Source organism: Ochotona princeps, chromosome 19 (assembly GCF_030435755.1).
Source record: "Ochotona princeps isolate mOchPri1 chromosome 19, mOchPri1.hap1, whole genome shotgun sequence".
NCBI lineage: Eukaryota > Metazoa > Chordata > Mammalia > Lagomorpha > Ochotonidae > Ochotona > Ochotona princeps.
Window position 1 is genome coordinate 11,445,295 of NC_080850.1, and position 22,444 is coordinate 11,467,738.

At 35.0% G+C, this 22,444-nt stretch overlaps 1 long non-coding RNA gene across 1 annotated transcript in view; it reads right to left on the reverse strand.

Annotated features, from left to right (window-relative positions):
• The window catches only part of LOC131482620 (uncharacterized), a 140,380-nt gene that overhangs the window by 115,409 nt on the left and 2,527 nt on the right, over positions 1 to 22,444 (reverse strand). The window contains exon 2 of the long non-coding RNA XR_009247168.1: positions 4,147 to 4,239. This is a non-coding gene — a long non-coding RNA (uncharacterized LOC131482620). The remainder of the gene's footprint in view (positions 1 to 4,146; positions 4,240 to 22,444) is intronic.

Consider the following 22,444-nt stretch of genomic DNA (forward strand, 5'->3'; position numbering starts at 1 on the left):
AATGCCCATTAAATAATAAGGGGCAACTTTGATGAGGAAACAATTATTTTTTCATATCTTGACTATTTCTAGGAAGAACAGGGACAAAGGGTTTGGGTTAGATGCTTGAGGAAAATAAGGAAGGGGAGGATGAGGAAGAAGAAAGAGAAGAATATATAAGGGAAATGAAAAGCAACTGTAGAGGTGTATTTAAAGGGAAGGGATGAGATGCCACCCTCAGCACCACCTGTGGTTTTTAAAACCTCCTGCACCCACACCCAGTGGTGCGGGGACAGGAGAGGTGGGAGGAAGAAAATTAGGCCAGCTAGTTATGTAGATGATTCTATCAAAGCATGCTGGATTCAACTATAATGCTGCTTGCTTTGTGCAAAACTGAAACTGAAACATTTGTAAAGGTTTCTTTGTACTGTTTCTAATATATAATTTAACAGATTTGTTCCACCAGAACAAACATTTGTTGAATGTCATGGAAATGGTTTTGAAAAGTATAAGTGTCAGCAAGATCGCCTCCCAACACAACACTTGAACAAGGCAGCACCTGTACGCTGAACACACAGACCCACCCAGCAAACAGGCCAAGTTCCAGACACAAGCAGCATCCCAACCATGGCTCAATTTTTTTCTCATTGCTTTTTTTTTCCTTTTCCCCTGAGAGCAGCAAATGCCCTCACACTTCTCCTTCTCCTCACACTACCAAGTAATAGTAATCACGAAATCTATGTGCCCATGTGGCCAAAACTGTGGGTATGATCTAGACATTAAATATCTCTCCTCTTGACCTTCCTAATCAATAAGATGAATGATAAAAGCAAAGGTTTGTGGTTTACATCTTCTTACAAATTGCCATCTCCTCTGAGTAGTTAAAATAAATAATTCCTTTGGTGTTATTCAGTGCCTTCTGCAAGCAGTATTTGTATGTGTGTGAGAACAAGATATGCTGCATCTTCTTACCTTTGATGTTTGGTCTTGTTGGGGCTGCTCTCTTGACAAGCTTTCAAAAGCCCCCTACTATGAATGTCGAATTAAGTGCCCTTATGAATATGCATGAACATAAACCTCATATACTCATTTTGGTGGCTACTCACTGTGCTGGGTTGCCCTGGAAGCCATTCCAAATGGTTTTGATTTTGCGTTTGAGATTCTTAATGGTGGTAATTATCTGTTGCAGCCATGCAGTACCAAATATGATGTGTGTTAGAGATACTTTAAAAAATAATAATAAAAACGACTAAAGATGCTCATTCCCACATTTTAGTTCCTACAGGGCAATTAGCCCCTAGTAATGATGTTTATATTTATATGCAAATGTTTCAGGAAAAATGAATCTTAACAGAGACTTCATATCAATACTACTGGGAGATGAGAGCATTCCATCTGTCTGTAGAAAATGCTTGCCATTAGCTCTCCATGTAGCCTATTTCTGTAATAGAAACTATTTAATCTTAAGTAATTCATTCTTTGTCTTGTGTTATTTTTCCTTCCTTCTGTTCTTTTATTAAGACTCTTAACTAATGTACAGTATGTACAGCTCTTCAGGGCCCACACATAGGTGCCTTACCACATTTTCTTCTGCATATCATCTGTTCCTTGAATTATTACCCAACCTTCTCACCATTTCTCATTTTGGAATCATAATTAAGTAACCAAATCAGACTGCTCAAGGGACACCCAGTACTTAATGTCCTCTGTTTCAAGAACTGCAACAACGTTCAAAACTACAACTGTAGAAAAGAAGCAAAGTTCTGTAGCATAGATTAAGTTTCCAACTACTAAAACATTTATGAAAAATAGACATAAAAACCCTTTGTCCTGCACATGTGAATAAACTGAAGCCTCAAGATGTTTCATCAAGCTCTCCCTTAATCAGAGACAGGCATATGATGGCCTATAATCAACCCCACACAATGCTTTCAAATCCAAGATACCCTTAATAGACAGGATTCCATTACAACTTCTATATTCCCTTTCTGCAAGACATTTCCAAGTACCAAGCAGCAATATAGTTATTTAGCAAGTAAAAATGAATATACTGCTCACTTTTCTGAGAAACATTATCTTATAAAGAAATGTACTACACCTCCACTACCCCAGTTGACAACTGGTGTTTTAAACACCAATAAACAATGTCTTTATTACATAAAACCAAAGTCTTAACTAAGGAATAGTAAGTACCTAATACTATGGAAAGAGTTACAAATCCGTTACAACAGGTTACCATAATTATACATACTGTACTAAAAATTCCTTGAAGAATACTCACATGGAAAGGCAAGGGAAAATCTGATGCATTTATGCCATATAATCCAATTGGTGTATACGATAATTATCTATAGCTTTCCACAGTAACAGACATACCTATGTGACACCTGTGTATATATACTTCTCCCCCTTTAACATAGAACAAACAAGGAAGCAAACTACCCCCAAATTTTGCAATGCACACCAAAATGCCACGAAAAGCTCCATACTTCAAAACACAGATGTTCACTGTCACTCACTGTCAACGCCTGGAATGAAGGAGTCTGGGCAAGGGAAAAGTATAGCGTCGTGCCAGTGGAAAATCTCATTAGAAACTCCTGAGATTTATCTGTCAATCTGACAGGATAATTTGATTTTAAATTCCATCACTGCTAGCCCTAATTTTTAAAATTAAATTGAAAAAAAGTGACTTCTTTTTCTTCCATGTAATGAATAATAGGATAATATGAATCAAAATCAGGGGTGTCATTAATCAGAAACTAGAGGATTTTTTTTTAAAATTAGGGTTTGAGGCAAAGAATAAAGGCCCTGTTTCAACTTTTCTGACTGGGCCCTGGCCCAGTACTGAATAGAATGCAATTTGGCTAAAGCCAATTCCATATAAGATTCCTTGGGGAAGTCAAAAGTTTTATTCTCAGAGCTGACTATTCATACCATTTCATGAGATCTCCTTTCTTTCAAAGAAGCAACATCTATTCAATCCCACACTTAAATCAAATAGTCCATTACTATCACAATTCATTTGCTGAGAGTGTACAAACTGACAAAGGGTAGCAGAATTTCATAAACATGACTACTTTGAGGAATATGATAAATACAACAATTTATGGCATAACAATGAATCTTTGAAAAAATGCTGTCTTTTCTTTTCCTAGACATCAACAAAGGAACAAATAGACAATTTAACACCAGTGATGGACACTTTTAGAAGTTGATTCACCTGAAGATCACTACTTGCTTCATTCTGTCCTATGTGTATCACAACTCAATTCTCAAATCCAGAGACATAATCAAATAACTCACTAAGGATACTAGAATTATATTCAGAACAAAAGGGAGCCCAAGTTGTATGTGTTGAGAAATGCCTTTTCTACTTCTAAGCGACAAACTCCATATACTACAATAACATTAAAATTTCTAAGACAGGAGGATTTAATGTCAACTTGTTTGTTAGGAAATCAAGTTCAAGAAAGGTGAACAGCAGAATTTTTTAATCCAAAATTGAGAAGTGAGGGGCATGTGTTATTTCAGCCTTTGCGTTTAACAGAACCATCTCAGATTGGCTTACCTTCCAGTGGGCTTTCCTCCAGAAACATTCATTTTCTCTTTCAAAGAGCAGTTCTTTTTTCTCTCTTTCACACACACATGCCAGACAGATATCAATCATTCTGGAAGTCCTATCTCTAATTTCTGCCTATAATATTTCTTCTAGCACATAAATAGACAAACTACATTCCATTACTTATTAAAACATCACTGTGTCTCCACAGGAAGTAGGCCAAGTACACAATAGCATCTCCCTTAACAGAAACACAGAGCCAAAATGCTTTACATAATTTATTGTTTGCACAATTCAGAACATCCTGTTTTTACTATCTGGGACATGATGATATTTGTGTGAAAAAAATGTGTGCATACTTTCCAGAAGTGCTCCATCTATTCTACCGCTTAACGTAGGCACATACAGTTTTTCTAGAGTATTTTTGCATTAATGCATGTGTGCATTCATATATATGCATATCTTATATATGCATGTGTTTAATATATAAAATCTCACAAAATGTTAATAATCCATTAACCTCAAACAAATTAAGAAAATTTGGCTTAGGAATGTAAAGCATGATTTATATGCCACCCAAATTTGATCAGCTTAACAAAACTACTTACCAAGGTGTTAAGATTCTCTTCTCGATCAAGTGATTATCCAGGACACCTGCCCGAATCCTCATAAAGAGTGTGGTTTTTACGACAATTTCCCACCTGTTAGAAAATTAAAATACCAATGCTAAAATTTAATTATTTCAGACTCAAATTGTATATTCATATATCCTCATATAGTTAAAATCATAAGCCCATCACATAAGAATAACACTCTATAGCCTGTTTTTTGTGTCATTTTTCATATATAATAAAGACATTAGGAAGTAGTATGATAAAGAAAGGCATAAATAAATGTACTTTTACAGTGCATTCACCAGAGATATTCAACTCTTATTTTCAGGAACAAACTCCTGAAAGATTTCACCTTCACCCTGAGCATAGCTGTGACAAGCCAGTTAAGGTCCACTGAATCCAATTAGAGCAGATTTCTGGGAAAGGAATTGTGCTTCTTGACAATATTAGGGCAAAGTACTGTGAGAGCTGTTTTAACTTTAAGGAGGTCATTGGTAACCACACTCGTCTTTAGTCTGCGTACAGACTGTGTAAAGGCAGTGACAGGCACGAGAGTCCTGCCAAGCTCTATTGCAATCAGCCATTGGCTATTTGGACCTCCAGGCCTGTGAACTGCATCTATGGTATGGTGCAAAATCAAGCGAATGTTTAGTACTTCCAAATACCCAGAGCAATGGAGATGCAAGCTACTATTGTATGTTACATGACACCCTACCAGTGTAATGTTCTATAAATCTTAACAAAAAATGGCCTACATCAGTTACGCCAATTTAGAGACCTAACACCCTCATTCCATCACTTCAGTAAGTTATGACACATTTACAAAATGTCTCACCTATTGTAAGTTCTTTGACAAATCTCTCATTATATGACTATGCACTTGCAACCTCCTCCTAACTGGTCACTCTTTTTCTGGTTCCTCTCAAGTCTGCACTCCACTCTGCAAGAAGTACCTTCTAAAACCACAAACATAAGCACGCTGACCTTGGCCTTATTTCTCATCAGTGTATTTTTCATTTTGAGAATTTTAAGGCAAAATAAAATATTCCTTATGATGTGATTTATGTGCTTTGCTGGCTCATTTTCTGAGTGGTTTTATGCTTTTAAATTTATTTTGTGTTTCAACAATGGCAGGTTTCACATGCCATAGAACCATATTCTGCATGCATTGACTGGGTTGCCCATTAATACACCCAGAAATCTCCAATTGCTTTTTCAAGTCTTTCTATGAGATGACACTTCTTCAGAGGTATGTGTGTCTCACCCCATGAAACATATTCAGCCTGTCACCTATTTGGGCTCTTATAGACCGTCTCTTGATGTACAGGAAAGAGAATTTGTGGTGTAAAGTCTCGTGACATTTGTTCTCATTTTTTAAGTGCCTAAGTTCATGTGTTATCTATAAAGAAAACACACTACTATACTGAGAATACCATTTATGAATATACCACTGGACATAAAAATCTCTACCCAGTAACAATTCAATGATTATAGATTTTTGCAAGTTAAATTAAAATGAAATGCTGGACAAGAATTAGCTCATGAGGCTTCAATGCTTTGAATGTGCAGCTATACATAGTATTTCTACAAGCAAATGACTGTTATATTCTAGTCCTCAAATATTCTCTGAACCATCACAAAGCCAAGTATGCAAGGTTCTTAAAAGTAAGGCAACAGAATTCAGATTTCACAAAGAATTTTCTCCAGCAACAAATCATTTTCCATGTATTCCTATGGCCTAAGATACCACGATTGATTACCATGGGCAACACTACCAGCAGTTCTTGAGAGGGAAAGAAGAATAGATTAGGAAGAACAACTACTGCCTTATTCCTGAAAGTCCAGTGACCATTCAATCACATATAGGCAATCAAATGTACACATACCCCACCCCCGCAGGATTGAATGTTCAGAGATGCTGCTAGACAGACATCTGTTTTCACTAGGTTAGTATGTTCACAGCAAATATTTGCTTAATAAAACTAATGAAAAATGTATGCTGGGTTTTGTATGACCATGTCAAAGGAGGCCAAATGAAACGAACCATGTAATTATATCCAATTCTTGTACAATGCTGGACACCTAACTCTAATGTCAACATAAACTACACTGGATCCCCATGCAAGACAAAGGCAAAGCACTGTCTGCTTTGTGTAATGCTCTTTTCTACCTTTAGAAATTGAGCGGCTTTCAATAATCCTCCTGAAGCTCCACACCTCACACCCCTGCAAAGCCTGATGCTCACACATGGTAGCATTAGAGGAAGGATTATTAAAGACCCCCATCGGAACTGCGGTCTATTCATTTTCTGTAAAAGCCATGGGGCTCCTGTGCAGACAGCAATGTGCCAACACGAACCCAGACAGCTGCTGGACTAAAGCTGCTCTGAGTGCAGGTGGGGAAACAGCTTGTGATATTAACAAGACGAGATCCTTCTCGCCGGCTTTCTATAGCCTTTATTTAAAATACAGAAAAATGCTTTCAAAGACATATTTATAACTGTATCAAGCACAGATTGTACCAACATTATGCTGCAATGAGCACATGTGTTATTCATATTGATATTAAGTATCTCTCTTTTTTGAAATTGCCAAAAAGGAAAAAAAAACCCTATGATTTCAGAAAGAAAACACAGAAACCCTATTAATGATACTAACTTGAGTGAAAATAGTTCTTTGAGAATTAAGAAAAAATGAAAGCAAAAAGCATAAATACAGAATTTGAGGTATTAGAAATTGGGATTTTTATGCCACAGTTTTGTGGTTTTCACATCTGCCACATCCATTTCTGCTATTTCATATAAAAAACATAATCAGATTTAAATGTTATCCATCACTCTTACTTTTTATTTCTAATTATCAACAGTATTAGAATTCTTCCTACTGAAAATCTATTCTGCTTTTCATTTTACTAAGTTCCTACTATGTACTATAGATCCATTAAGAATCTTAATCAGCATAAAGTTATCAAATGTTGTTTGTCATTAGGAATGCGGACCTTCTCCAGGGAAAGCAAATTCTCATTAAACACCAACAGAAATTGAATACTGCAATTGCAACAAAAAGTATTTATGGAACCATCATTGGGGTATCTGCCGCTGCCAAGGTATGGAATCGTCACAAATGTACTTTTAGTTTCTGGGCTCAATTCACTCATCCTTATGATGATATGTGAAAGGGTTTTTTTGAGAATCCAAGAAGATACTCTAGGCAAAATTTTAAGCAAGATCCAAGTAGATAGTGACTCCATGGGACTAGCTCCTGCCATTCTGCCATGATCCAGAGGAGGTGAGGCCCTCTCTTGGGGGTGGATCAACTAATGACTATGTAGAAAAAGTTTTTTTTTCACAACATGAAAATATTTTTTATTTAATAATTGAAGACAAGAGAGAGAGACAGAGAGGGACACAGACAGAGGGAGCAAGTGCTTTGCAAGTCTGGGACAAGCACTAAACAGCATTTATGAAACTAAGAGCCAAAGATATATTTTCCAAAAGTATGTAGTTATACTACACTTAAGTCAAAGAAAGAAATAAATCCACACACACACTCTACACTAGACAAACACAGAAGAGGGAGAAATGAAGAAAATGATAGATAAGCTTTGGACAATTATCCAGGATTTTTAATCAATCCCATTTATTATATGACCAAACTCCACATTTTGTGCAATTTTCAGCTCATTTGATAGTTAATATTTACTTCAAGCCAATGATGTAACCACTTCCTGTTCATCTGCCCCAATAGAGTCACATGGATTTTCTCTTGTTCAAATCCTATAATGTTCTAGATTTCTATTACAAGGCCTTCAGTTCCCTTAAGAAAACTACTTAAAGATATATTTCTTTTTATTGTAAAGTCAGATATACAAAGAAGAGGAGAGACAAAGATCTTCCATCCATTGACTCGCTCTCCAAATGGAACAACCATCAGAGCTGAGCCAATCTCAAGCCAGGAACCCGGAACTTCTTCCGGGTCTCCCATGTAGTTGTAGGATTCCAATGCTTTGGATCATCCTTGACTCCTTCCTCAAGTCACAAGCAGGGAGCTGGATGGGGACTGGAGCAGCTGGGATATGAACAGGCACCCATATGAGATCCCAATGTGTGCAAGGTAAGCACTTTAGTCACTAGGCTACCGCACTAGGCCCAAGTAAACTACCTTTTTTTTAAAAAAAAATCTGGTTGTTTAAATCATCTCAAATATCCATGTTATCCTACAGATTCGTATTCTTTCTTTCTTTCTCTTTCTGTTTTGTTTTCAAGAGAACTTTAGTTTATTGCTGCATGTGGCATATTCGTTTGATTTAGACCTCTGGAAAATTATTTTTCTTTTACAATAGTTTCTGAATTAGAGTATGAAAATTAAACATTCCTCTTTTTATTCAACAGATACTGAAGATAGCACACAGGATGGAACAACTTGCTTTATACTGTTAGCATTTTCAAGGTTGTTATTTTATTTTTAAAAGACACTTTTTGTAAATCTTTGCAGAAAGAATTTTGACTCAGATGGCTAAACCAACTGAAGGTTATCATCTTACAGATAACTCATTTCCCCACCAGAACAAAGAATTTCATTTTTCATGGATTAGATTATATATACTACTATTTCTGAGTATTTTTGTCAACTCCCTTGTAATGACAAATACAGCCTCCTAAAATTTTTCAAGAATTCCATTTATAATTATTCTGAAATTCTGTATTTGCTCAAATTATTCTAGACTATCAATAGACATTTAGCAAAAATTGTAATTTCTGTTTATGCAACTTATTGTACTTGTTTTACGAAGTAGCAGCAAAATGTGTCATGCAAGCTTAATGTTTTGTGTATGAATTTAAACCACCTTGAGGGGAAAAAAAAGGCAAAAGAGACAAAAAGAGTAATAATACATTAAGAGTTTTACAACGAATCTTAGTAAAGGGAGTAGACATATCTAATGATGAATATAAACTGACTATTGCAAATCATTGTTAGTATGCCTTTTATTTTCCTGCAAAGAACTTAATGCAAAACTTAAGAAATGTATCACATTTCAAATTACCGTATGACAGGACAGGAAGGGCATGCAGTGGCTGCTTCAGAAATGAATACAGTTCATGAAGTATTTAGTAAATATTGATCCTGATTGTACCAGGGAGTAAGGTACTCTGCTACTAAGTCAAACACTTAGGAGAGATGCAGCAAGTACAAGGTCAGATTTTCACCAAAAGCCCAGTCTGGAGTTACTGGCTTCTCAGATGCACTCAAGTGGAAACTGATCTCTCAAAAAGTGCAACCCCCTGCTCTGGCTCATTGGCTATGGAATCAGTTTAACAATTAAAATGACAATAGGTCACATGAATATCAGGCTGGCGTTGGAACCACTGCCTCTACTACTGTGAACATCTTCTCTAATCTTCAGTTGACATCAACTGACAAAATAAGTATTTCCTGTAGCTGCTTCAAGTCTGTCCCTCAAAAGGCCACCTACACCACTTGCTGAAACTTCATTCCATCTTAGTTTTTCTTTTTTGTTATTTTCTCATTTAAATACAACATCACACGGACTAGCTAGTCTTAGATTATGCGTACAGCACTACTTTCATTGCTGAATTTTTAAACTGTGTGCTTCTATGTCAGTCTCTTTGGATGGCAATTTTCCGTCTGGGCTTTGAAGCTGATCAGGCTCAAAGCTAACTGAAGAGGAAAAGATTTTAATCTATGCTTCCAAATGTTTCACACAAGAATCAACTGACATACTATTAACTATAAAATGTACGGACTCTTTTGCCTTCTTCGGGGCTTCCAGCTTGATAACTCAGTAGGACACTTGAAAGCCAATTTAGAAATTAGTATGTGGATGAATCCTGGTTAGAATCTTTTTTGAAAAACTGTATGTATTACTTCATGGACAATGCCACAACTGGCAGCCATACTTTAAGTCTTCAAAAGTCATTTATCCTAATTTCATGAACCCTGAAATGTTTTTTGCTGAAACTTAAATTTACTATGTAGCTAATATAACATATATCCAGAAGGAAAAGAGTTCTGCGGTGCTCTCAGCCACTGATAGACTCACATCACGCTACTCCTTCTTTTATTTCGCTTGTGACTTCCTTGTAAAGCCATCCCCTGGGTAGGTATGAAATAGTGTGATTCTGCAAGGGAAAACACACATTTCACTTGTGAATCCTATTGATTTTTGTTTTAACAGTAATTTCCTTTGTAAGTATCATTTAAACATTTTGAACCACAGATACAATCAAGTGCAGATATTTCAACTTCTCTTCTAGTTCTGAGAGGGTTCTTACATCCTGTTCAAATATCAATTGTCCCTTAAGTTAAAGTGAAAATACTGATTTTCAGCTTAACAAAATATACGTCAAGATATTTTTGGAAAATGAGAATTAAAAGGTTACTCTGTGCAAAATTCTTCTGAAAAGAATGCATAATTATTTCCTTAGTACTTATTATTTTCCATCAACTTTTTTTTGGGGGGGTGCCTTTCACTGAGATGAAAAACAAGAGGGAAAAAGCAATAGAAGTTTAAGTAAGCTGTGCAAAGCAGGAATTGTAGAATAAATAAAAATATGCTCTTCAAATTTATGTACAGAGTTAAAGTGTTCCGACTAAAATCCCCTACACATTTTTTAGCAATGTAACATGTATACCCCCTGGAATTTAATATGAACCTTGGAAAACAACAGGGTAGATTAGAAAACACTAACTTGATGTGGAATAATACTGAAAACACAGCAACTTCACCATCCAATAATGTAAGCTGCTGGTATGAAAAATGGTGTAAGTGGCACTGAAGAAATCACTTGTTTGCCAGAGGAATTAGTCCTATAGCTTACACCAAAGAGGCATTAGGTGAATTGTTAAGTTTCCTTCACAATTATCAAGGAGCTGAAACGAACACGTACTAAGGAGAGACCATGGTGGAAATGACACAGCAAATGAGGTATTGGCCCAACTGGAAACAGCAAGGGGGAAGCTGAGGCACTCCTTCAGAATTTTCACCCTTGTGTCTCTAAAAAGGTGTAAAGATGGAGGCATGGCAGTTCAAGGACAAATTTGAGGTATGCAAGGAGTTTTTACATAGTTAAGCTTTCTTGACAGGCATTATCCTAAGCTGATTTCAGGGTATCGTAGGCAGATTACAATGTCCCGTGTGATTGGAGGAATGTTAAGCGATTCTGAAGGCAGCAACACTTAAATATACCTGTACCAAATATTTTCCATTATAAGGATATAGATGTATTATCTCTGAGCATTTTGGTTTAGACAGAGGTGAGCTAGTAAATGTCCAAAGACTTAAGGCAAAGTGTTTTTGCAAAGTACTCCCTTGAGTAATTCAAACACTCATCTACTCAAGTGGCTTCAAAGTTCAAATATTTCAGAGAATACCAAGTATTGTAGGTTAAAAAACCAAGCATTGCCTAGATGACATGGAGGGCCAAAATGATGTCAGCAAATGAAACTATCTAATATACATTGATGTTAACAGAATTCGTTAAAAGAGAAAGAATTGAAATGTTTAATAAATATGTGACCATTTTTTCTTGGAAAGAGATTTCACAGCTTTAAGACTAGTTGCTGCTAGTGACCCTTTTGGGGATACATCTATCACAATGTAACCCTGGTTATTTTTCACCAATTAAACCTTTTGAAAACAACTATATAGGACAAAGCTAAGTAATCAAGACTACCAACCTCAGTTCATGTATTCTGTCAATGAATATTTACACTTCATTATAAAACTACCAACAACAAAATATGTGGATAAAAAGGACTTAAAGAACAGCTACAGTGAAAGCCAGTTGCTTAGAACAGCAGATAGAAAGCAGAGCAGGTGCTACCTACCATTAATAATAAAAAGAAGGCAGTCAAACATAATCAACTATTACTCAAAATGAATACATGGTATTTACCAAATAACATGTTATATTTCACGAACTTATTTAAATGGATTGTTTTTCAAAGTGCATATCATTTAGGAAATGAAGTATTTTAAGTCAAGCTTTTACAAGGCACGGCTGTACTCCTAACAGCTTCATGTTCAAGCATCCAACCCTTCAAGTCAAAAAACATACATTCAGCATAAAGTGAAACTGAACATTAATCCTGAAGCTTGAAACCATGACACTTTTCCAAAAATTGAAAGGAAATATACTAAAATTACAAACACCAGTATATAAAATTAAATCATATTACATAGCAAATCACAAAAACTGATGGGGATAATGGAGGCTTGGTCTAGTATGTTTTATTGAAATTCTTAATTTACTAATACATATAACATATATTTCATGGATCTCACAGATAAGAGTAACAATATAATGATATTTCCCAATTCCTTTCTATTCCTTTTTCCCACCTTCTCCATTGCACTGCTGGGAATTCACCCAAATAAACTGAAATCTGCAGATGAGAGAGGTATTTGCACAACATGGCTATTGTAGCATAATTCACCTTAACTAAGATATGAAATCAACCCAGATTTTTATCAATTAATGACTAGATAAAGAAAATCTGGTGTATATATACACCAGGGAATACTACTCAGTTCCAAAAGTAATCATATCCTGTCTTTTGCAGCAAAATGAATGAAACCTGAGCCTACTATGCATAGTCAAATATACAAATAGCAAATTTCAAAAATACAAATAGCATATGTTTTCTGATATACAGCAGCTAATCCAGAATATAATATACACACATATATATGGGTGTGTGTGTGTATATATATATATATATATATATATATATATATATATAGAGAGAGAGAGAGAGAGAGAGAGAGAGAGAGAGAGAAATGGAATTGTCACTCTGGTATAATTTGTCTTTTCAGTATCTGCTCATATTCCAGTGGAACTTTAGTCTTTACACATTTTATTTGTTGAATAATATAAAAAGTGGCTAATTAAACTTGTGACTATAGAGTAGAGAAAAATATGGCCTTATAAAACTGACTGAAGGGAAGGGTATTGCAGGAAAGAAGAAAAATGAGGAAAGTGTGATCATTTTATTGGAGCTGTAAAAAGAGAAAATACATAAAATCTGTTTTTTTAGACCATTAAAATTCAGAAAACACAGTCTTTTTTTAGCAATGTCAAACTTTCAATTTACTTTATAGTCACAGAATCAATTCATCTCTAAAACAAAGAGTTCTGCAAAACAAGAAAAAAATGTAGTAGTTAACTGCTCCAAAATAGTATAGGCAAGATTTGCTGAAAACAGTCATTCCAGGATGTCAGTTAAAATTGAGTTACATTAAAGCTTTAAAACCAAATAGTTCCTATTAGTTACAATTAATCAGAGGAAACAAATTCTATTTTTCTTTTTTCCAGTCTGGTTTATTTAACTAAATCTAATTTTTCACAACTGCAATCATTTTGTTGCAAAAGACATGGTTTCATTGCTTTTTAAGGCTGAGTAGTATTCCATTAAGCACATATAGCAGATTTTCTTTATGTAGTCATGTGTTGATGGACATTGTGTTGGTTATATATCTTGGCTATTGTGAAATGAGCTGACATATATGACAGTACAGATAATTCTTTCACATGCTGACTGCATTTCTTTGAGGTTTATTCCTGGAAGTGGGGTAGCTAGATCAGGTGGTATATGTATTGTCAGATTCTGAGGAACAGACTGTATCTCACTAATGCAGAGTACATTTTTCTTCGCATCATCAATAGTTGTAACATTAAGTTTTTGGATGATATCCACTCTAACTGGGGTGAGATGAAACCTCATTGTGGTTTTTATTTGTATTTCCACAATGGATAGTACCTTGAACATGCTTTCATGTGTCTTTTGGCCACTTGTATTTCATCCTTCAAAAAATGTCTATTTCTGTCTCTTGAAGCTCTTAGTAAGATTATCTATTTTGTTGTTGCTGTATTCCTTGAACTCTTTAAAGATCCAGGATGTTAATCCTTTACTCAGCAGTGTGTTGTTTGCAACTATTTCTTTCCATTCTGTTGGTTGTCTCTTCACTTTGTTGAGTGTTTCCTTTGCAGTACAGAGGCTTCTCAGCTTGATGTAATTACACTGATCTATTTTTGACATAATGGAGTGTGCTTCTGAAATCTTACTCAAGGAGTAATTGTGCCAACATCTTGCAGTTTTTTGATGCTACCAAATCTTTGGTGTAGTTTCTTGACATTGTGAGTTGATGTCTGTACAAAGTATAAAATAGAGTTTATGTCAATGCAATTTAGGAATATTGTTCAATGGTTCTTTTTCATTGCTGTACTCTGTTTTGTTTTGTTTTGTTTTGGAATTATAGTGACACTGGCTTCAAAGAAGGAGTTTTGGGAGACTCTGTCCCTTTCAATTGATTTTGTCAGCTTAAAAATGTTGAAATTTGTTTTTTCTTAAAAGTTTGGTGGCATACAGCAGTGAAGTCTTTCCTTCTTAGGCTTTCATCTGTTGGGAGTGTCTTTATCAGTGCTTGTTCTATATGGATTTTCCAATGCTTCATGCATCAAATTTTGTAAATGCATGTGTTAGAAATCTGTATTATTTCCAGGTTTATGGTTTTATTGACATTTAACTGAGTAATATTTCCTTATGATTTTTTTTTAATTTTAGTGCACCCATTGTAACATCTTTTTCATCTCTGATTTTATTATGTTGGGTTTTCATTCCTTGCTTCTTCTTTCCTGCCTGCAATTTTCTGGGTATTTGGAACAAGTATGTTTCAGTTTTACTGTATGTCTTTTTCTAAAAACCCATCTCCTAATTTTGCTAATTTTAACAGGGTTTCTTAATTTCAATTTTCTTTTTTTCTTAGCCCCAAATAATTTGGGGTTTGATCTGCTCTGGTTCGTCCAGTTCCTTGAGATGCATTAGACCTTTTAATTGATTTCTTGCCAAATTCTGAATATAGGCACTAACTGCTACAAACTTTTCTCTGATCACTGCTTTTACTGTATCTCATAGGTTTCAATACATTGCACTGTCACTTTCACTTGTTTCCAGAAACATTTTTTTATTTTCCTTCTGACTTCTACTGAGAATCATTATTCATTCAGGAGAATACTATTTAGTTTCCATGTCTTTATATAGTTCCTGAAATTTCCTGTCTTGCTAATTTCCAACTTCATTTCACTGTGGCCTGATATGATACATGATTTCAAAATTATTGAATTGTTTTATTCTTATTTTGTGGCCTAGCATACTGTCTATACTACAAATATGTTCAATGAGTTGCTAAGAATGTGAATTCTGCAGCTGTGGGATGAAAAGTTCTGGAGGTATCAATTAAATCCATTTGGTCAATAGTGTAAATTAGCTCAGTTGTTTGTTTCTGTTGTTCTTGTCACTTGTCTAGCTGATCTGTCCCCTGATGAAAGTGGATTGTTGCTATTTCTCATTATTACTCTATTAGAGTGTATTTCTCCATTTAGATACATTAACATTTGTTTTAAAATCTGGATACTCTACCATAGTGTTCATATTCATTTACTATGAATGCATCTTTCTACTGAGTTGATTCTTTCTTTGTCTCTTAACACTTTGTGAATTAAAGTATATTTTGTTCAATATCAAGATAGTTTTTTTCTCATTCTTGATTTGCATTCACATGGCTTTGGGCCGTCCTCGACTGTTTTCCCAGGTCACAAGCAGGGAACAGGGTGGAAAGTGGAGCATCTGGGGTTAGAACCAGTGTCCATATGGGATCCCGGCGCGTGAAAGTTGAGGACTTTAACCACTACGCTATCGGGTCCAGCCTGATGTCTAACAATTCTCGAAGTATTTCTTTACTTGGAAATTAGAAGCCTACTCCTTTAGTTGTGGTAAGACGTACCGTTTCATTTATTGCTTATGTCTCCTCATTTCCATAAGACTATTTTGTCTCTTCTTCCTATTTTTATTCATTCTCTATGAATAGAGTCATTTCCATGAATAAATACCTGTTTTAAAAGTGGATTACATGCTGTCAATTCCCAAATTCTTATCTCCAGATCGTAATCTCCCCTGACTTGATTATCCAACAATCTTCTATTCTCTCTGGAAGACCCATCGAATTCCTGTAAGTACTCTATACTCAGATACGGTCAGGTTTGCCTTTCAGGCATTCATTTGATTACACCTTCAGTCCTTTCTTACCTCTTCTCATATTCCACAGGCATTAGCACATTGTGTCTGCTCTACCTTACACTAGAAACCAGATGTAGTAACTTAGAATTTTGACAACTGCCATTTGGTGTAATTCTTCATTTGTCCAGTAGATTATTGCAGTAGCATGAACACTTCAACTTTATTACAAGAGAATTAAGGCCAAAAATACACAAGAAAGGTAAACTGGAAAAATTTGCAAGTAAAATTAATATATATTTTCTAATACATTCAAGAGTAGTGGGTATGGAAAAAAAAGCAACACTCCAACATTAAAAATGATCATTGAATGATTTAATCAGAAGGAAGTGTTTTGAAGAGATGAAAACAACAGAAAACCCACAATGATGGACATAAGACTGAGTATGAATAACTATGTGTTAGTAATGATATAGAGGAACTGGGGTGGGGGAGGGAACTGGGGAGGGGATAAGGGAATATGAAACTGTATTATAAAATAATAGCAACAATAATAAAATGTATTAAAAAATAAAAAATGATCAAAGGAGAGGAAAAAACATTGAATGTAAAAAATAAAATGTCTGGTAAGTGTATGAAAAGATGCTCAAAGTGATCTCTACAAAAATCTTTTCAAATTATATCCTATTGGATAGAGTTCATTATATGGAAGTCACATGAGAGGAAAGTGAAAGTATGTCAAAAAGATGTATTCATAATCACTTAACATCTCAATGCTTTTATATATGTATGTGTATATAGAATATATATAATTATATATCATATATATTATACTATATAATATATAAATATACTATATTACTCTTTCTTGATTTTTATTCTTGAATAATTCTAAGTGCAAAAACTGTAAGCAACCCAAGTAACTGGAAACAATGACAATACATCAATCAAACGGTATGGTACGCAGCGGTGTAAAACACTGTGCCTGTGATCTATAGTCAGTGATTCATAGCTACCTCTAGAGTTATATGAAGTAGGGTGAACAGTAGTATGTAAAACTTACAGGCATGGTTGTAAACACTGAGGTCATGGAGACAGAAATACGCTTGGATATCCTTTCGTTTGCCAAAAGTTACAGCCTTACATACAACCTAATACAATTTCTCACTTAAAAATGCCAGTAAGGCAATTATACAAGACAAGAATGGAATCCAGAATTTTTAACAAAATATGACTTTTTAAAATGACTTTAATTACTGCTTTAATGTACAACTTATATAGGTTTTCTTTAATACCATGCATTTCTTCCCTATACAGACCTATATATTAACTTAGTACTTCATTCAGAGGATAAAGTTCAGATTTTAGTCTATAATGATGTCTCCCTTTAAAGTTCATTACTTACCTAAGCTAATTATTCTGTGTTAACATTTTCAAAACACGGTTACTTTCCCTCTGCTTCCACAGCACATCAAACACATTCTGAGCTCAGCATCTCTGCGTAAGTGTTCCTCTGCTTTTGAGCATGCCTATTTCATGTTTCTGCCTTGATTTTTTTTTTGAATCTGTGAATGCCGTCTTAAGACTGATACATGCCTTAAGCACCTTACATAAAAAGTATATATAAAATACTATTCCACATCAACATCTGCATTTTGTTCATGTTGCTTAAGCAAAATTTCCCCATGTGCGTTACCAGAACAGTTTATTTTAGGCATCACAGCTGCCTTAAGGTCATACTCATGTATGTTTCAAGGTCTTACAAGCTCTGGAAGGAGGCAAAACACTTTGGATACAGGAGGCATTTTTCCTTTTTCCCTGCAGTGTGAATCCAAACAGTCACTTTGTTCCTTGCATGTGGATTCCATGTAACCCCTCAAATGCAGGTGAGCACTGAGTAACTCAAACAGGTCATAAAAATTACATCCCATTTCTCAAAATGTGTGTGCAAACTCTTCAGCTCAGTTCATCGTTTTTCCAGAAACCTCATAGCATTTCAACACCACCGCCAGGTAAGTTTAGTGAGATCATTCACTGTATTTGCCAATAACACTGACATGTAAAACTCAAACTCATGTGTATATAATGTTAAGAAAATTACTAAGATATAAATGCTCTGTGTGTATAATTTATCTATACACTCCAACTGCAATCTCTATCATGTATCTCTTCAGTCATTATTGTGCGTGGGGAAATAGAGGGGTCAGTTTATTTAAGGAAACACCTGGAGGTTTTGACTATTAGATCTGATCTTGTTTTCTGATTTTGGTTTTGCCCGAGTAGGAGGCAGTTGCTATCCTAAATGAAATACCAAAAATGTTCCATAAGTCATCTCTTATCTCCAGTGTTTTCTCAGAATAGCCTTGCATGGAACTTGCTGCTTCCTTCTCTTGCTTCAGATAACTCTCTGCTTTAAGTGCACACTTGAACTGTCTTTGAAAGCTCATGCTTGGGATCCTAGGCCCTTTCACCTGAGGCTGCCTATAGCCCTGTGACATACCTCCCTCCGAGGTATAGGTGCAGGTTGACCTAGACCTATAGCCTTGGTTATCTGTGGCCTACTCATTTTGTATTTCTCTCGGTATTTGTTGATTACTCATATTGGCTTGGCTTTGGCAAAATTATTGCCTTTTACAAAAAAATAAAAATAAAAAAGAGTGCAATTGGAAACCCTTATGCTTAGTGAAATAAGCCAGTTCCAAAAAGACAAATAGCATATTTTTGCCTGATCGGTGGCAATTATTACACAATACAAAAACCGTGTAATCTGTGTGAGATTGACAGTTTTCTATTGTTTACAGCCTTTTTCTATAGTCTTGAGGAAGAGTAGCTTTCCTTTTTATTTTTCTAATTGCTACGTGTTGAAATCTTTTCCTAATGGAGTGTTAAAGCCTGTGACTGCAAAGTGAAATCTAAGTATGCCATTGTAAAAAAAATAATAATAATAAAGAAAAAGAAGGAGGAGGGTGAATGTGAATACAAGACCTGGCAGGAAGAGGAAGGGGGTCTGGGTGGGAAGCACCAATATGATCCCAAAAGTATATAGTGAAATAGGCAAAATTTATTCATTTTATATAAATAAAAAGGTATAAAAAGAATTCAGATTCTTCCTTTCTAGTCTCCCCCCCACACACCCCTTACTAACTCATCTTTATTTCCAGTTTGGTTAAACATCAACCATAAACTCAAGTTTATTTTAAAATGCCAAAGAGGTAACAAATTTGGCTGGATGTGGAGCATGCAAAGCAAGTTACTGGATCCTAGGGAGAGCTTTCAACTTAAAAAGTTTAAGCTTTCAACTTAAAAAGGTGTTTATCTACCTTTTGCTTTGAAGTTATGATTTGTTCATTTTGCCTGAAAAAACAGTGCTTTCACCATTTACAGCTCATTCACTCTTTTAGCCATTACATAAGCATCATCTCAGAAAAGTACTTAATGACCACACTCTGTAGTCATACTATTTGATGAATTTTATCAATGACATTCTGAGTAATTATTACCAAAATGGGCAAGCAGAGGGCTCATGCATGGGGCTTCTTGATTATCCTTTAACTCCCCCCAACCAGAACACCATTCCCTGGAAAACAAGTCCTGTGTGTCTTTTTCTATTATTAACTCCTCATCTTCATGTCTACTTTAGATAAATGTTAAGCACTTACTAAATACTGGATGACCTAATTTCCTCTGCCTTACTTAAACTAGCACTTCAAACTACTTATAGTAATTATACATTCTGCTTTTCTTTGAAACATATAATGTAATCTATTAAAAAGTAGACATTTATTACATTATTCACTTTAATTTACAATGAATTTAATATTTTTCTCTACTAGGTTTCAGAATTCACTATGCAGAAAAAACAAATCTTGCATTTTAGCCTGTTTAGCATTTGTACTGTTTCCTAAAACATGAATGAGAGAAATTCATCTACAACTACACTTCCAGTGCTGTTTTTTATTAAGTAATTACTAAGATTCAGAGGTGATTATTTGTATTTAGCATCTCTTTTCTTTAATAGTTTTAGTCAAATATGACTAAAATTTGAGCCCCTGGCCTGGGAAAGTAGTTAAGGACAGCCCAAAGCTTTGGGACTCTGCAACCATGTGGGAGACCCAGAAGAGGCTCCTAGTTTCAGATTGGTTCAGCAAAGAGAAGATCTTTCTCTCAGTCTCTTCTCTCCTCTGTACATCTGTCTGTCCAATAAAAATAAATATTTTTTTTAAATTGGAGACTCAAAATTTATATGTACCCTCAGACACAGCTAGCATTTAAAATCAAGCCTGTTAACATATTTCACATTGACTATGTCAGTGATATTATACATTACTTGACTATGTGTATTTCTATCACATTAAACCATTCAGTAATATAGCACTCAAATATAGAGCTGTGAAGCTAATTTCCCACTGCACCTTAAACATTCATCTCCAAATTGTTTACAGTAACTGCAGTGGCACTATTTGAAATACTAAATTTCATGATTTGGATATCATTTTCATTATGTATCCTATAAATGATTCATAAAGTTACTCTATTATTTTTATTATTGACCCTAATAAGGGTATACTGGCATTTTTAGTATAATTCAGTTTCGTGGCCTAATTAAGTAATTTCAAGCAATTTTGGGGATCAATTTGTACATGCAAGCGAATTATTGTCTCTTTGGTTTAAATTTTTTTCACTGCTACCTGTATTTCCACATTAAACACTTAAGTTGGCTGCTTTTTGAACGATGTAAAATATATTCTAGTCATGTTTCCATTAATCTCTAATTAAATACATGTCAGTTAACAGAGTTTAACAAAGAGATCCTCTCATAAATTCTTTGGCATCTTATAATAAACATCCAACAACCATACCTATCAATCAAATGGTTAAAGGGAAATGCTTTACCATTTAGTAACTATGAGATTGGGGATTTTGTTTAAAATCTCCATAAATCCATCTCTTCAGTGTTTTACATGTTCACCACACAGTGCTGTCAAAGGACTCAATGATAATAGAACATGTCAACCACTTGTAAATCACCAAGCTCAAGCCTTGTCTTGAGCAGCAGTACTCATGTGACTTTTCATCAATGCTGAACTGTTCACATCATTTCTTTTTTAAACAAAGCATTTTTGGGAAAAACAGAACATCTTCTCTTTCTTCTAGGGACTTTTTTCATAAGGACCTATTTTCCTTGCAAAGGTAACGGACATGATCTCTTAGGATTATGGTGTTCCTATTTCCACATTTATCGGGATCTCTAAGTCCATTCCTTTCCTGCTAATTTGAAGACTTAGAAGTACTAGATGGAGAGAATATAAAATTAAATTAATTACAATAACTTGCTAAGTAAATATCACATCTATCAAATAAGTACATGAGAAAATACTATAAACTGTAACAGAATAACAGGGAATATATGGGAAAAGAGACCATCTACTTAACTCATAAAGGGTTGAAAAATTAATATTAGGGCTATCCCTTCCTTCTGAAAAAGAGTCAGACTTATTACGGATTGAGTTCTATCAACCAAAAAGCATCTTCCAGTCCTAATCTCCATGGTACGATCAAATATGCTTAAAGATGTGATCAAATTATAATGAGGATATTAAGGTACAAGTGTGCTCTTACCAAAGGGGAAATGTATATCTTGATGAAAAATTGCAGAAGGAAGACAGCACAAAGACCTAGTAACAGAGTATAAATGTACCTAGCATGATTCCCTGGAAGACAACCAATGCCAGTGACTATTAGCAAATCCCAGAGTAGCATTGAAAAGTTCTACACCGAAGCCTTTAACCCTGCTCAGACCTTGATGTTAGACATTAAGCTCCTGTACCTTTAAGTCTGTTGATTTCTGCTGTTTTAAGGTAACCATTTATGGTACTTGTTGGGACAACCCTAAAATCCTGAAGGAAGACTTCCAATCAAATGACATGGCAGAACAAGTAAAACAATCTCAAACAACAGCAATGACTTACAAAGCCATGAACACATTGCACTACTTTTACTATAATTTCATGACAAATCTATGATAGAATTGGACTTAAAAAATAAACATGACATAAAAGTCCTAAAATGTTATCTTTATCACTTCAAGAGTTTCCCAGTTGCTCTAAGACTTCTATCAAAATGATTTATTTGTTACCAATGTTTTGCTTTTACAAAAATATCCCTTCTGGCCTTGGAAAAAGTGGTAAGTATAGGATGTTAATATGAAAAGGACCAGTTATCATTATCACTTTCAAATGGACAAATTTTGCTGCAATGAA